At 33.1% G+C, this 12,962-nt stretch overlaps 1 protein-coding gene across 6 annotated transcripts in view; it reads left to right on the forward strand.

Annotated features, from left to right (window-relative positions):
* The window catches only part of LOC129751092 (aldehyde dehydrogenase family 3 member B1-like), a 56,187-nt gene that overhangs the window by 17,448 nt on the left and 25,777 nt on the right, over nucleotides 1–12,962 (forward strand). The window contains exon 1 of one of the 6 annotated variants that reach the window (XM_055746383.1): nucleotides 9,926–10,110. The exons of the other annotated variants lie outside the window; for them this stretch is intronic. The gene's annotated coding sequence lies outside the window, so the exon portion shown is untranslated. Of the gene's footprint in view, nucleotides 1–9,925; nucleotides 10,111–12,962 lie in introns of those variants that run through there. 6 annotated transcript variants of the gene reach the window in all.

Here is a 12,962-nt window from a genome sequence, read left to right on the forward strand (position 1 = left end):
AAATTAAAACATTTCAATTATTGAAAAATGATCAAGATTTAGTGATGAACCTATTGAAATTAAATCACCTTTAGTTAAAAAAATATTTATGCAAGTACATAAATTCGTTTCATTTATACTTTTCCAGTTTTTTATTGTCAAAGTTTTCGTTATAAAAAGTTACTTAAAGCTCTGCCAACTATTATTACTATTTTATTTGAATGCGGCCCGCCGAAAGAGTTTTAAACTATAAGTGGCCCGTTGCTTCAAAAGGTTGCTCATCCCTGGTTTAACTGATTGGAGTATGTTTCGCAGACTTTTTAGGAAGTCGTATTTCAGAGTGAATCAACATTTAAATTTATAAGTTTAAAAAAAAACACATTTAGTTTTCATTTTGATAAACTTTACTAATAACTCTCCGAGTTTCTGAAATAAATCCGAAATTTCGACTAAATTATATTCAAACCCAAAAATGGTGGAGATGGTTGGCTGGTATTTCTCTTCAGCTCTGCTTGTTCAGTGAAAGAGAGTGCAATTTTGTTTCTAATGTTCCCCGAAGCTATGCGAAGAGAGATAAATCGCACTGCTGATAAGAGTGAGATTGTCATTTTTTTTCAAAAATCAGGGAACTGGTGAAATAAAAATCAGGCAAAATCAGGCTACGTTAAAGTTACGGAAATTTCGCTCAAAGTGATGACCTTTTTTTGGAAATCGCTCCACATTTTTACTCTAATACGTGTTGTGAGCCTACTTGATTGAATAATTCTACTGAATCAAGCAATCGAAAGATTCTCTTTATTTCCTTTTTTTAAATAAGAATTAAATGGAATCATTCGATTATTTTTTTGGTTTTGGGAAGAATGACAATAGTGTTAAATTCCCGGAAAAAAAATAAAATAAATAAAATTCGATTATTTTGATTCAGCCATATTTTCACTTTTTAACTTCAGCACTCGTATCTTATCCAGTTCCTTACTACTCTTTTTTCATCACATTCGTAAAAATCTGTTAAAATCAGGCATATCTGTACCAACACATGAGAAGGATCTATCTCCATATATGGCGTATCGAGAAAAACGCGTTGGAAAAAAATACAACCTATTTAAAATCGCTAATAAAATTCACTTGAATTTTTTCCTTTTTATGAAAGACAAACGATTTTTAGAAGCATCCCCTATATGTTAGAATAGAGGAATATCAATTTTCATGAAAAGCTCACGTAATATTTTGTTTAACCTATTTGTTTATACACCCTTTGCTATTTTCTTATTTTTAGCTTTAGTTATAAGCTCGCATTTATTTGCAACTATGTTTTTATGTTGAATAAAGAGTCAAATTGATTATTTTCAGTTTGTTTGCGGAGTAGTTGCGAAAAATTGTTCCAGAGTAAACGGTGTATATCAATTTGATGGCAGTTCTAGTTTTAGAATGTTTATAGATCCATTACTCAAATTGAGTTTTGATGTAACGGAATATTATTTTCTCAAAAGGGTTTTACCGTTAAGTAGTGCAAATGTTGGCCTGTGACCATGAGGTACTGAAAATGGTTTTGGTTTACTTTTGGAGATAGATCCTTTTCAGGTGTTGGTACAGATATTTTCAAAAATCAGGGAAAATCGAAGGCTTATCAGGTTGTCAGACTTGAAAATTGGTTGAAAAATCGGGCAAATCCTGAAAAATCAGGCACATTGGCATCTCTGTTGAGGTGTATGATTCAAACACTATGGCGCTCTTAGCTAGAATTCTCTTTCTCTCATCGCGATGCGAGAGCTCTCACACTAGCTGTCTGGATCGAACTGAACAGTATGTCGTTTTTTATAAATTATTTATTTATTTAATAATTTATTTATTTATGAAGTCTTTGACTACTGTCATAACTTTTCTGTTTCAAATCCAATCAAGTTGCAGTCTTGGGGTTAAATATTTGTCTCAACTCAGGCTTTAAGAAAATCAATTAAAAAAAAACAATTAGTGTTGAAATAAGTTATTGATAAAAAGACAGTATTTTTTGGTCATCCTGGGCAGAATACCTTAAAATTTTATTCATTTTTGAGACTCAAGCAACCCCTCCCTATGGTCAGATCTTCCTGAAATTTGGCATCTGACCTTCTGGTAAGCTAATAAATAATTTTGACTTGGAGCGAGTGAGATTTATCATGTTTCATTCTTCCTATATTATGATAAGTGTACTGCGGTTCGTTAAATTATTAAAATCTGCAAAAAATACTGTTATGTTAAGTTTGCCAAAACTTTTTCAATTTTTAATCGATTTTGATAAATAAGAAATTTTTGTTTTAAATTGACATTTAAGCGTAAATGTTACCATCGAGTCTAAAACCTTCACTGAAACAAAATTTTCTTTAAAAAAGCGTTTTTTATAACTTTTTCTATCATAAAGTCACTAATATCAACAATACTGTTGATCATACGCAAAAATAGTGTTCAGATGATCTATATAAAATTTATTCATCTTCAATATGCAAAAGAGGGATTTCAAATTACTGTTAAGCCGTCCGAGATATTTTAAGCTAAGTACAAGAACTTTTTTATTTTTCCGAAATTTCACAATTGGAACATAACTCAAAAACTGTTCTACTGAGATTTTTTTGATTTTCATTTTCGGATTCAGCGCCCGATTTCACATTAAAAATTACCTTCAGTTTACTAAGTTCAAAAATGCTGTAAACTAGTGTAATCGATCGACGTCCTCCTGAAGCGCAACACAATCCAATATCGAATCAATGGTCCGGTAGATTTTAACCTTCCAAAGCCGTTCGCTAAATATTCGTTTCGGGGAAATATGCGTTGTAATTTGATTTCGTTCTCCTGGCTGTAAATGTTAACCGATTTTGATGATATTATATTCATTGTGTAGGTAATTTATTCTAATTACTCATCATTTCAAAATAAAGTCGATATGTATTACCAGGATTTCAGAAACTGGTTCAGAAAGTTAAAAGTCCGAAAAATCAATTTTATTTTTAAAATACTCATAACTTCTGACAGCTTTTCTGTATTTAATTATTTCATTGATGTTTGAAATTTTCAAGAATTCATCTATCCGACAATGTATAAATATGTTGGGGTCCAATGAAAGTTTTTACCGCTATGACAGATTTTCCGGTAGAAAAAAGTCTTACTTAAAAAAAAAACGACATCCAGTTTTTGCTTTGCTTAGCTGTATTTCATTTCTCAATGAACCGATTTTAAAAACTCAAATTTTAGTTTTTTGACGTTAATTTGATCATTATTTTCAAAGAACATACTTGGTCTGTCAAAACTACCAGTTCATCAGTATATTGGAATGATGATAAAGATGTTTGAAATGTGCGATTCGGGTCATATTGACCCGAACGGCTTTGGAGGGTTAAGATCATCTGCGAACAGCAGTTTCTGTGACTGAAGGAATGTAGCCAGGTCGTTAATAAAAATCACGAAGATGAACGGTCCAAGATGACTACCCTGCGGAACACCAGGAACTTCTGACAGTTTTGCTGTATTTAAGGGTTTAATTTTATAGCAATGTATAAATATGTGGACTCCCAATGAAAAACCTTAAATCGATCAAGTGTTGTAGAAAAATATGCCAAATAGAAAAAAAACACCAAAACTGTAATATCAAAAGAAAATATTTTTTTTTTAGTTATTGCACTTTGTTTGAAAAATCTAGCAAAATGTGACTTTAATATCTTTGTTATCATTTTAAAATGTTTCCTACATTAACCCTCATCCGCATTAGATTTCATTACCCTAATCAGCACTAGGAGTGTCATTTTGACACTCCAAGCTAAAATCGTCATAACTCTCTTTATATCTAACCGATTACAATGAAACTTATATCACTAGAAAGCTTGTAACGTCAGTAAAATATGTTTAGAACATTCTTTATAGCTAAAGCTTCTAGTTTTCTCGTTATTCAGCATGAAAGAAAAAAAATCCGAAAAAACATGCCTCAGGAAAACTGCTGTAGTTCATATGTTACACGTCCAAAAAAATATTTGCCTTATACATATGAAAGCTGAAGTTAATGTCTACATCATGGAACAAAGAAATATTTTTTTAAATTTTTTTTAATGAAATGGTCACAAAAAGTTCAAAAAAGTGGTCTGAAAAACCTACTTTTCATTCGATTGCTAGTAAATACTGTTTTAGCGATGGTAGAGTGTTTTAAAAAATATGACTACAAACTTTATTGAAATTCTAACATTTTGCTGTCTTTAGATTTTCGATGCAACAAAAATTGAGTTTACTGGAATTTTTCTAAGTTCACTACTTTGCGCGATTTTTTCACTAATTGAAATTTCATCTGTTTTTGTGGTCCTCCGTCAGGTTGTACCCGGATTTGCAGTGCTTTTACTTTGTTTGGACCAATCAAAAGTATATTCATTGGAAATCACATCTAATCTACATTCTAGTGAGGTGCAACAATTCACGCTGTAAGATTTCACAAAAATATGACAATTATAAACGTAAAATCATTCCTGAATTTCTAGAACTACAAGCAGCGGTCCAGCAAAACGTGTTTGTTTCCTCTCCGAGTAGGTACGGTGGGTGGTTATTCGGGCAGAGAGCGAAGCCGACAGACCAAGAAATGCACGACACGCATCGTTATTTCGTCTGTCGGCTTCGCTCTCGGTCCGAATAACCACCCACCGTCATGGTTGCCACATGTACAGATTTATCTAGACAGGTACAGATTTTTGAGCTCATTTTTGGTACAGAATCTGTACGTACAGATGACAGATTTTCAAAATTTGGTACAGATTTGTACAGATTTTTCACTTTTAAAAACTGAAAAAAGTTTCTATATTTTGTCTCATCCAGTTTATTGAAAACTTTATAGAAAATAAGTCAAAAGTTAGCCTATATTTTTCTGACGATAGGAGTTCCTTACTGTAAAGTACACGAAGGAACAATTAGATTTCAAAATTTTCTACATATAATTAAATATCTGATTATAATCCCTCACTCGTCAGCAGTGGTGGAGCGCATTTTCTCGCAAGTAAATTCCAATAAAATCAAAGTTCGTAATCGTCTGAGTGTTGACACATTGGGTGCTATCCTTAGGACGAAAAGTTAGTATAGAAAAGTAAGTGAAGATCGAAAAATGTCCTATTAAATATAACGCTCATGAATCGTTTTAATAAAATTATATATGAACATCATGAACATTAGGATGTGTTTGTTATGAAAAATATTTTTTAATTTCAGTTTTTTTAAGAGAGAGAAATTAAAATGATTAAATGAGTTTCACCAAAAACTGTTTAACTAAAAAACTGTACTTTGTGCAATAAAGTATCTATCTTTATTAAGATTAAAATTAAGGAAACAAAATGTTTACATATCAACACATTGAATGCAGAACTTTGTTTTCTTCGGTACAGATTTTGGTACAGATTTTTGAGTTTTCGGTACAGATGAAAAAGATTTTTTCGATGAGCGGTACAGATTTGGATGTGGTAACACTGCCAACCGTACCTACTCGGAGAGCAAACAAACACGTTTTGCTGGACCGCTGCTTGTAGTTCTAGAAATTCAGGAATTATTTTACGTTTATAATTTTCATATTTTTGTGAAATCTCACAGCGTAAATTGTTGCACCTCACTAGAATGAAGATTAAATTCCCTTTTGATTGGTCCAAACAAAGTAAAAGCACTGAAAATCCGGGAACAACCTGACGGAAGACCACAAAAACAGATGAAATTTCAATTAGTGAAAAAATCGCGCAAAGTAGCCAACTTTGAAAAATTCCAGTAAATTCAATTTTTGTTGCATCGAAAATCTAAAGACAGCAAAATGTTAGAATTTCAATAAAGTTTGTAGTCATATTTTTTAAAACACTCTACCATCGCTTAAACAGTATTTACTAGCAATCGAATGAAAAGTAGGTTTTTCAGACCACTTTTTTGAACTTTTTGTGACCATTTCATTAAAAAAAATTTAAAAAAATATTTCTTTGTTCCATGATGTAGACATTAACTTCAGCTTTCATATGTATAAGGCAAATATTTTTTTGGACGTGTAACATATGAACTACAGCAGTTTTCCTGAGGCATGTTTTTTCGGATTTTTTTTCTTTCATGCTGAATAACGAGAAAACTGGAAGCTTTAGCTATATAGAATGTTCTAAACATATTTTACTGACATTACAAGGTTTCTATTGATATAAGTTTTATATGAAGTTCATAACAGTTCAAACGATTTAAATGGATTTTACTTTTGGAGTGTCAAAATGACACTCTAAGTCGGAAAAGGGAGTTTTTTTGTCCAGGCTTCCAGGGTTCGTCCATAAATAAAGTAAAGATGCAAAATTAAAGAACTTTTGAATTCATTTAGGGTCCCCGCAGAAATTTTTGTTTTTTGATGCTTCTGAAAAAAGTTACAAGCATTCGAACTTGAAATAGTGTCAAAATGACAAATGTAAACTCTCATTGTTTAAAAAAAAAAGTTTTCCAAAATGTATGTTATGGGTTCACTTGATCCCTCGAGTCCAAAAAATATCTGCATGGATGTTGCAAAGCTTGAAATTTTGAATATTTATCCAATGACCAATGTTTATCCAGTAATTTCCTGATAAAAAGGAACTAATATGGTCAAAAAAGTCAATGGAACCTTTATCTTTAGATCTTGCATGATTTTAGCCAAAGCTTAAGGCACCCTGATTAAAGGATCAAGTCTCCTTTCAGTTTTAGAATTTCACAGTTTTTCTTGATCCAACGAAAACATTTCTAGTTCATCTACGGATTCATGTATCGATAAAACTTTTGCAGCATATAAACTTGAAACTACACGCTGTCAGAAAACGCAAAAGACGGCGATCTGCAAAAATTTTCCAAAAAGGATATGATGAAAATAAGAAAACGGAATCAAGTTTTCCTATTCTCCCCTATGGAATACATTTGAATTGAATCGATTATACCCAAAATCCAGGTGCATGTTAAAAGCAGGTGTTGAATCAATCTGCAAAAATGCAGATTCACAAAAAGTTTAAAAATTATCATCTTGTCGAAAATTCGGTTTTACGTATTTTAAGAATCTAAAGATGGTAAAAACTAACAAATTACGTGAACTTTCCAATCCATTTTACAAAACAACCTTGACGATTCATAAGTACGGTATTAAAAACAACTTTTTCAGTCTTCAATTTTGAAAAAAACAAAAAAATAAAACAACATAACTTCTATGGTTAGCCAACTCATGCACTTAGTGATTTTTTTTGAGCATTTGATACAAGAACTACATTCTCTTGAATTTTTTCTGAAGTTTTTTTAAAATAAATTTTGATTAGATTTTAAGCAACGTAAAACTAATTGAGTGTGGGGAAATATTTTCTGAATCAAATTTACGTTACAAGATTTCAAGAACTATCGATTTCGTATAGTATCGATAAGAACTAGAAAATTCAGCTATGAGTGCCAATAAAGTCTGCTTCATTTAATATTGGAACACAAACAATTGCGTGTAGTTCAGTCATTTATTAACGAATTCATAATTTGTTTTTCATACAAATGTAGCATTTTCTTTACTCTTTCATAAAAAAAAATTTAAAAAATTATTCATTGCTGTCTCGAAGAAATTCTCGTACTTTTCCCGTAATACGGCACGTTAGGCGGCGCACACCCTTTTCGTCCACCGTTTTGGCGATTTGATTCCACCAGTTCTTCATTTGAGTCATGTTCCTAACAAGTTTTCCCTTTGCCTTAAGCCTCCGCTTCGTGATTGCCCAGTATTTCTCTATCGGCCGCAACTGGGGGCAGTTTGGGGGGTTGAGGTCCTTCGGTATTACGCTGACCCCGTTCGTTGCGTACCATTCCATAACCGTTTTGCTGTAATGGCAGCTTGCGAGGTCCGGCCAAAACATTACTGGACGGTCGTGGGCACGAATAAACGGCAGAATCCGTTTCTGTAGACACTCTTTTTTGTAGACTTCTGATGTCATTGTCTTGTCAGTGAGAAAGACTTTGGTTTTCTGTCCACAACTGCATATCCCCTGAAAAATCATGTACTTGCGGGCGAATTTATCCGCAAACACGAACTTAAATTTTGCAGGTACATCCCCCCGAGCCGTCGCCAAATAAAAATTTTGACCTGGGATTTGCCCAAAGTCCGCCTTCACGTAGGTCTCATCGTCCATCAGAATACATCCGTCGAACTTGGTCGTACAGCTTTCGAGCACGGATTCTGGCCACATTGTTCTGCTTCAGCGTCCGATTTGGCTGTGTGCTGGCTCGGAATGACCTTATTTCTTCCCGGAGACGAATTCGTCGCACCGTACTGTGAGCGGCCTGGAACTTATTGGCCAAATCGCGGTCTGAAAGATTGGGATTCCTCTTGACGGCCTTGATGACTTTCCCACGCAGTTTTCGGTCGACAGGTCCACTCCGACGCTTCGAATGCGGCTTCCGAGCCGTCGTCAATGTTTCCTTGTACTGCTTGATAACACGCCATACGGTATTTCTGGGCATTTTAAGCTGTTTAGCTAGCTTCGATGCCGACAACAATGGATTTTCAAGAAAACTGTGCACAATTTGATCTCTCCGTTCGGCTTCCATGGCGGTTGTTTACAAAATGCTATCGTTTGGTGTTATGACATAAATACATGGTGAAAGGTAATGAATTTCCCGACACGTGGGTGAAAAAAGTTTCCAAATCCGTCCACTAGGAGCGCCACAATGAGCAAAAGAATTTGTTCCAATATTAAATGAAGCAGACTTTAGAATAATTATGCCAGATTACCCGGATATAAAGTTTAAAATTTAGGAACGGTCCAGACCGGTACTTTTGGTCGGAATGTTGCACTTTATTAGCAAAAACAAACAAAAATCCAAAATATTTTTTTTTTAATGTTTTCAACAAAACCAAATTTTTGAACACGTATTGTCAAAATAAACATGATCGATGTTATAGAAGCCTAAAAAAATAACAAATCATCTGAGGTGTTTTGTTGAAAATACTTTTTTTTTTCTTTTTGATGTTTATTGAATGATTTCTGGGGTTTTACCCAAATTCTTCCGGATATTGCCCGGATTTTGCAAGGTTTTAAGTTCAGAAAGTTCAACCTTACACTATAACTAGTTAGGGAAGCCATGACTTAATAATAGGATCCAGAAGATTTTCGTTTAGTGCGCCTCAAAAAAGTTACAATTTGCCAGTACAATAGTGTCACACTGACACTCTAGAGCGGTCGAGGGTTAAATAATTATGTTGGGCAATACTAAGGGTAGAGTCTTATGACATTTATCCTAAAACATTCATGTTTTCTGATTTTTTTCCACGTAACCTTTTAGTAGCCGTCTCGGGAACCGATTTTTGACGGCGCCACATACATACGTTCTAGATTTCGATCCAAATAATGAAACAAGTGGACCCCACTTTTTTCTCACGGAATACTTATTTTTGTAAATTAAATTGGGATCCACATCCCAATAATTATCTAGATCCGGGTTTGTACAATGTACATTGAATAAAAAATTTAACATACCTAAATAATTCTTCCTTTAAACGTTGAACACTAAGTGGAAACCAAAGATCAGTCCAAAGTTTTACGCACACCCGACTTTGAATCTTTTATAGCCGAGTTGTAGTTTGTGCATGACTTGATAGCTTATTTTACAAATGTATAATATTACATCAATTTAATAGCGGCCGTTCGAGGGTTAGCTGTTTAACACACTTAGACTACGCTTTAGGTCAATTATCAGCTCCTACACTGGCTCACTGGCGAAGCTGCTGGAGAGCTGCTGACACATGCCGGTGTTTCGGTGCATGCAACAAAACTCGTAATAATTGTCCACCATTTCTACACAAATACAAAAAAGCCCGCGCGGGGAGCATCCAGTTCATGTATAGGAGGTAGATATAGAAACATAAGCAAGTACTGTGTATGCATCGCAAGTAATTTTTATTGCCAAGGGGGGGCTCATCCAAGAACCAGTTGCCCGGTTTTACATTCAGTCTGGTGTCGACGGGCGAACTTTGTACACGCGTTCAATTCAAGTACCCTGCCATATCGGTTGCCGATTTGTTTTGTCTGACTAGCTGCTTTCATTTGCTTACTTGCTTTTGTGGGTTCAATTAAACTGTGCCCTCTCGAGTGTGAAAAAGGTTGTGCGTTGAATAATTACCACAAGGTATGACGACTGTTTGGGAGCTGTTCTTTTATTTTTTGTTTTATTCAATCTTCATTTCCAAATAGGGTGAGGTGGGAATGATTTGATGAATAATTGTAGATGCAATACTGTGTGGTTGTTGTGGGTCTGAAATTGTGATGGTCAATCTTGATACCGGCAATTTTACAAATTACAACTGATGGTGGCATCAACAGATGAACAAGCGAAAAAACTTACGCGGTCAATTGCACGAAACGTACGCAGAATTGCTAAACAGCGACAAAAGAGAAGTGAAAACCCAATATAGAAAATAAACATCTTCATGTTCAGGCTTAGTGATCGAGTATTGATCGATGGAGGTCGCTTCCAAAGTGTTTGCACATCAGCATGGTGGTAGCACTGCAAAAGAATGATGTTGTGGTATAAAATCAAAACATGAAATTTTTATAATCAGGTCTCATGATATTATAAATATTCAAATCGTGGTAATTGAACACCGGGGAATGAAAAGTGGTGCAAAAACTGTGGAACTTTTTCGTCGAGTTGCATTTATGCAAATAAAACTTCCGATGCACATTCAAAATCACTTTTTGGATTCAAACACCTCTCATTGGCAGCGTACCAACAAAAAAAAACGGTCTTCGAGTACAGAAACATTGTTTTCACAGCTGATTTTTTCGACCTCATCATCGTTCCCGAAGAGAAAGGAACTACCAAACTGCATTATAAAATGTCGAAACGAAGCATATTATTACAGCAAAACGAAACCAATCAGAAATCCCCTTTTCGAATACTTTTAAGTGACCAACTAAGACGACAAAGAATTGATTCGCCTACGTTACAAACTTTTAGATGTATAATATTGGAAGCATGCCGTGTTTTGAAAAGTTCCAATCATCGAACGCAGAATTGGCATATGTTTTGTGCAGGCCCGTGCGAAGGATCCGTCCATGGGGGGGGTTTTCAAAATTCTAAATTTAGCCAAAAATAAAAACAATACCAAAAATAAACAATAAATAAGGTAATTTATTTCTAAAGAATTTTCTCACTTATGATTAACACACAAACTGCACGGCATCCTTTCAAATAAACGAATTTCTAATCAAATTAACACAAAGACTTTAAAAATAATAAATTTAACTGATAAAATCAATCAATTTTTCAAAACAAATCAGAATGAATGTTTCAAATCAATGCTGATTCCAGTAAGTCATTCATTTATCAAAATTATGTTTCTTATTCTGAACTGGAAATTTTCTTGAAAATAAATTCTAAGTAGTCAAGTTTTCAAATTTGGAATCAATATTTCCGAAAAAGAATGAAAATCAAAATTTCGAATAAAGCTTCAGGCCCAAGGATAAATGCACAGAAATAGAATACCTAAAATATAACATCAGTTTAAAAAAAATAATGTTTGATCAGGTTTAATATCAACAATGATTAAAAATTGTTAGAAAAATGATAGTGATTGTTATTCACTATTTATTTTATCCTCAATTTCTTTTCTTAATTTTCAGTGTAAGGATTGATTAAAAATTCCGCTGTACTACCTTGAATTTTAAAAGAACATTTATCACGATATGATATGTGGATTTTCGATTAGGAAAAAAAAACATTCTAAACTTAGGAGAATTTATTTAATTGTTGATACCTAATTGAACTTTATTTGTAAAAAGAAGAAAATATTTAACTTCATTTTAAGACTGCCGATGATAAAAGTCAAAGATAAAACCCTTTGCTATATTTAAATTCTTCTAGTTATTAAAATAAAAGTTAAAAAAACGTTCTCTGTGGTTCAAAATAATAACTGTATATGCTTATCATACATGTTCAATTAAACAGACAAATTACAGATAAGGAAATGATCAATAAGAAATCTTTATAAAAATAATAAATTCCAAGTTTTGGTGTATATATTGAAAGAACTAAGTTTATACAAATTAAGTTTACACTAGGCATTAAAATTCAACTTCTAAGATGCTACTTCAAACAATTTTCGAACTTTATAAAGATAATTTAAAAATCATGGTTGATTTAATATAATGAAAATTAAAGAAATAAAATTTATAAATTTAAAAGTTTATAAAATTTTAATCAACGGTTTTAAAGTTTAAAGTTTCAAGCTCCGAATATATACTGTTTCAATTGGAATACTGCACACTCGACTTTGAATCTGTCAGAGCAGAGTTGTGGTTTGTGCATAATTTGATAGCGCATTTTACAAATTTATAATTTTACATCAATTTGATGGCGGCCGTTCGAGGGTTAGCTGTTTAACACACTTAGACTACGCTTTAGGTCAATTATCAGCTTCTACACTGGCTCACTGGCGAAGCTGCTGGAGAGCTTTAATTTTAATCAACGGTTTTAAAGTTTAAAGTTTCAAGCTCCGAATATATAGTGTTTCAATTGGAATATTGGGTCCTGGGAAGGACAAAAGGTGCAAACTTTATTTTTCTTTTTACAAATTTAGTTTCAAAGGCTTCCAAGAGAATTAAGTTTTAAGAAAACAAAAATTAAGTCTAAAAAAACAAACTTATAAAAAATATTTCCTAAAGTTTTTATAGCTTTACTCTAAAATTTGGTAGAAGTATTTGAAAATAAAATATGAAAAAGAAAACGATAAGTTTTTTGACATTTTAGAAATTTTTTTTTTCAATTAACTCTAACAACTTTAAAAACTTATTAATAGAATTTAATTGTTAGCTCAGAGGAACAGCATTTAGGTATCTATGATTTAATAATTGATTTGGTGGATTTAAGCTCGCTGAACTCGTTTTGCTTGTCAAATTTTGTTTATCACCTTGCGTTTAGTGATATGGAGTTTATAAGCTTTAAAATGTATCAGTTTAAGGTGAAATCAATCTTTGATA

Source organism: Uranotaenia lowii, chromosome 3 (genome assembly GCF_029784155.1).
Source record: "Uranotaenia lowii strain MFRU-FL chromosome 3, ASM2978415v1, whole genome shotgun sequence".
In the NCBI taxonomy this organism is placed as follows: Eukaryota; Metazoa; Arthropoda; class Insecta; order Diptera; family Culicidae; genus Uranotaenia; species Uranotaenia lowii.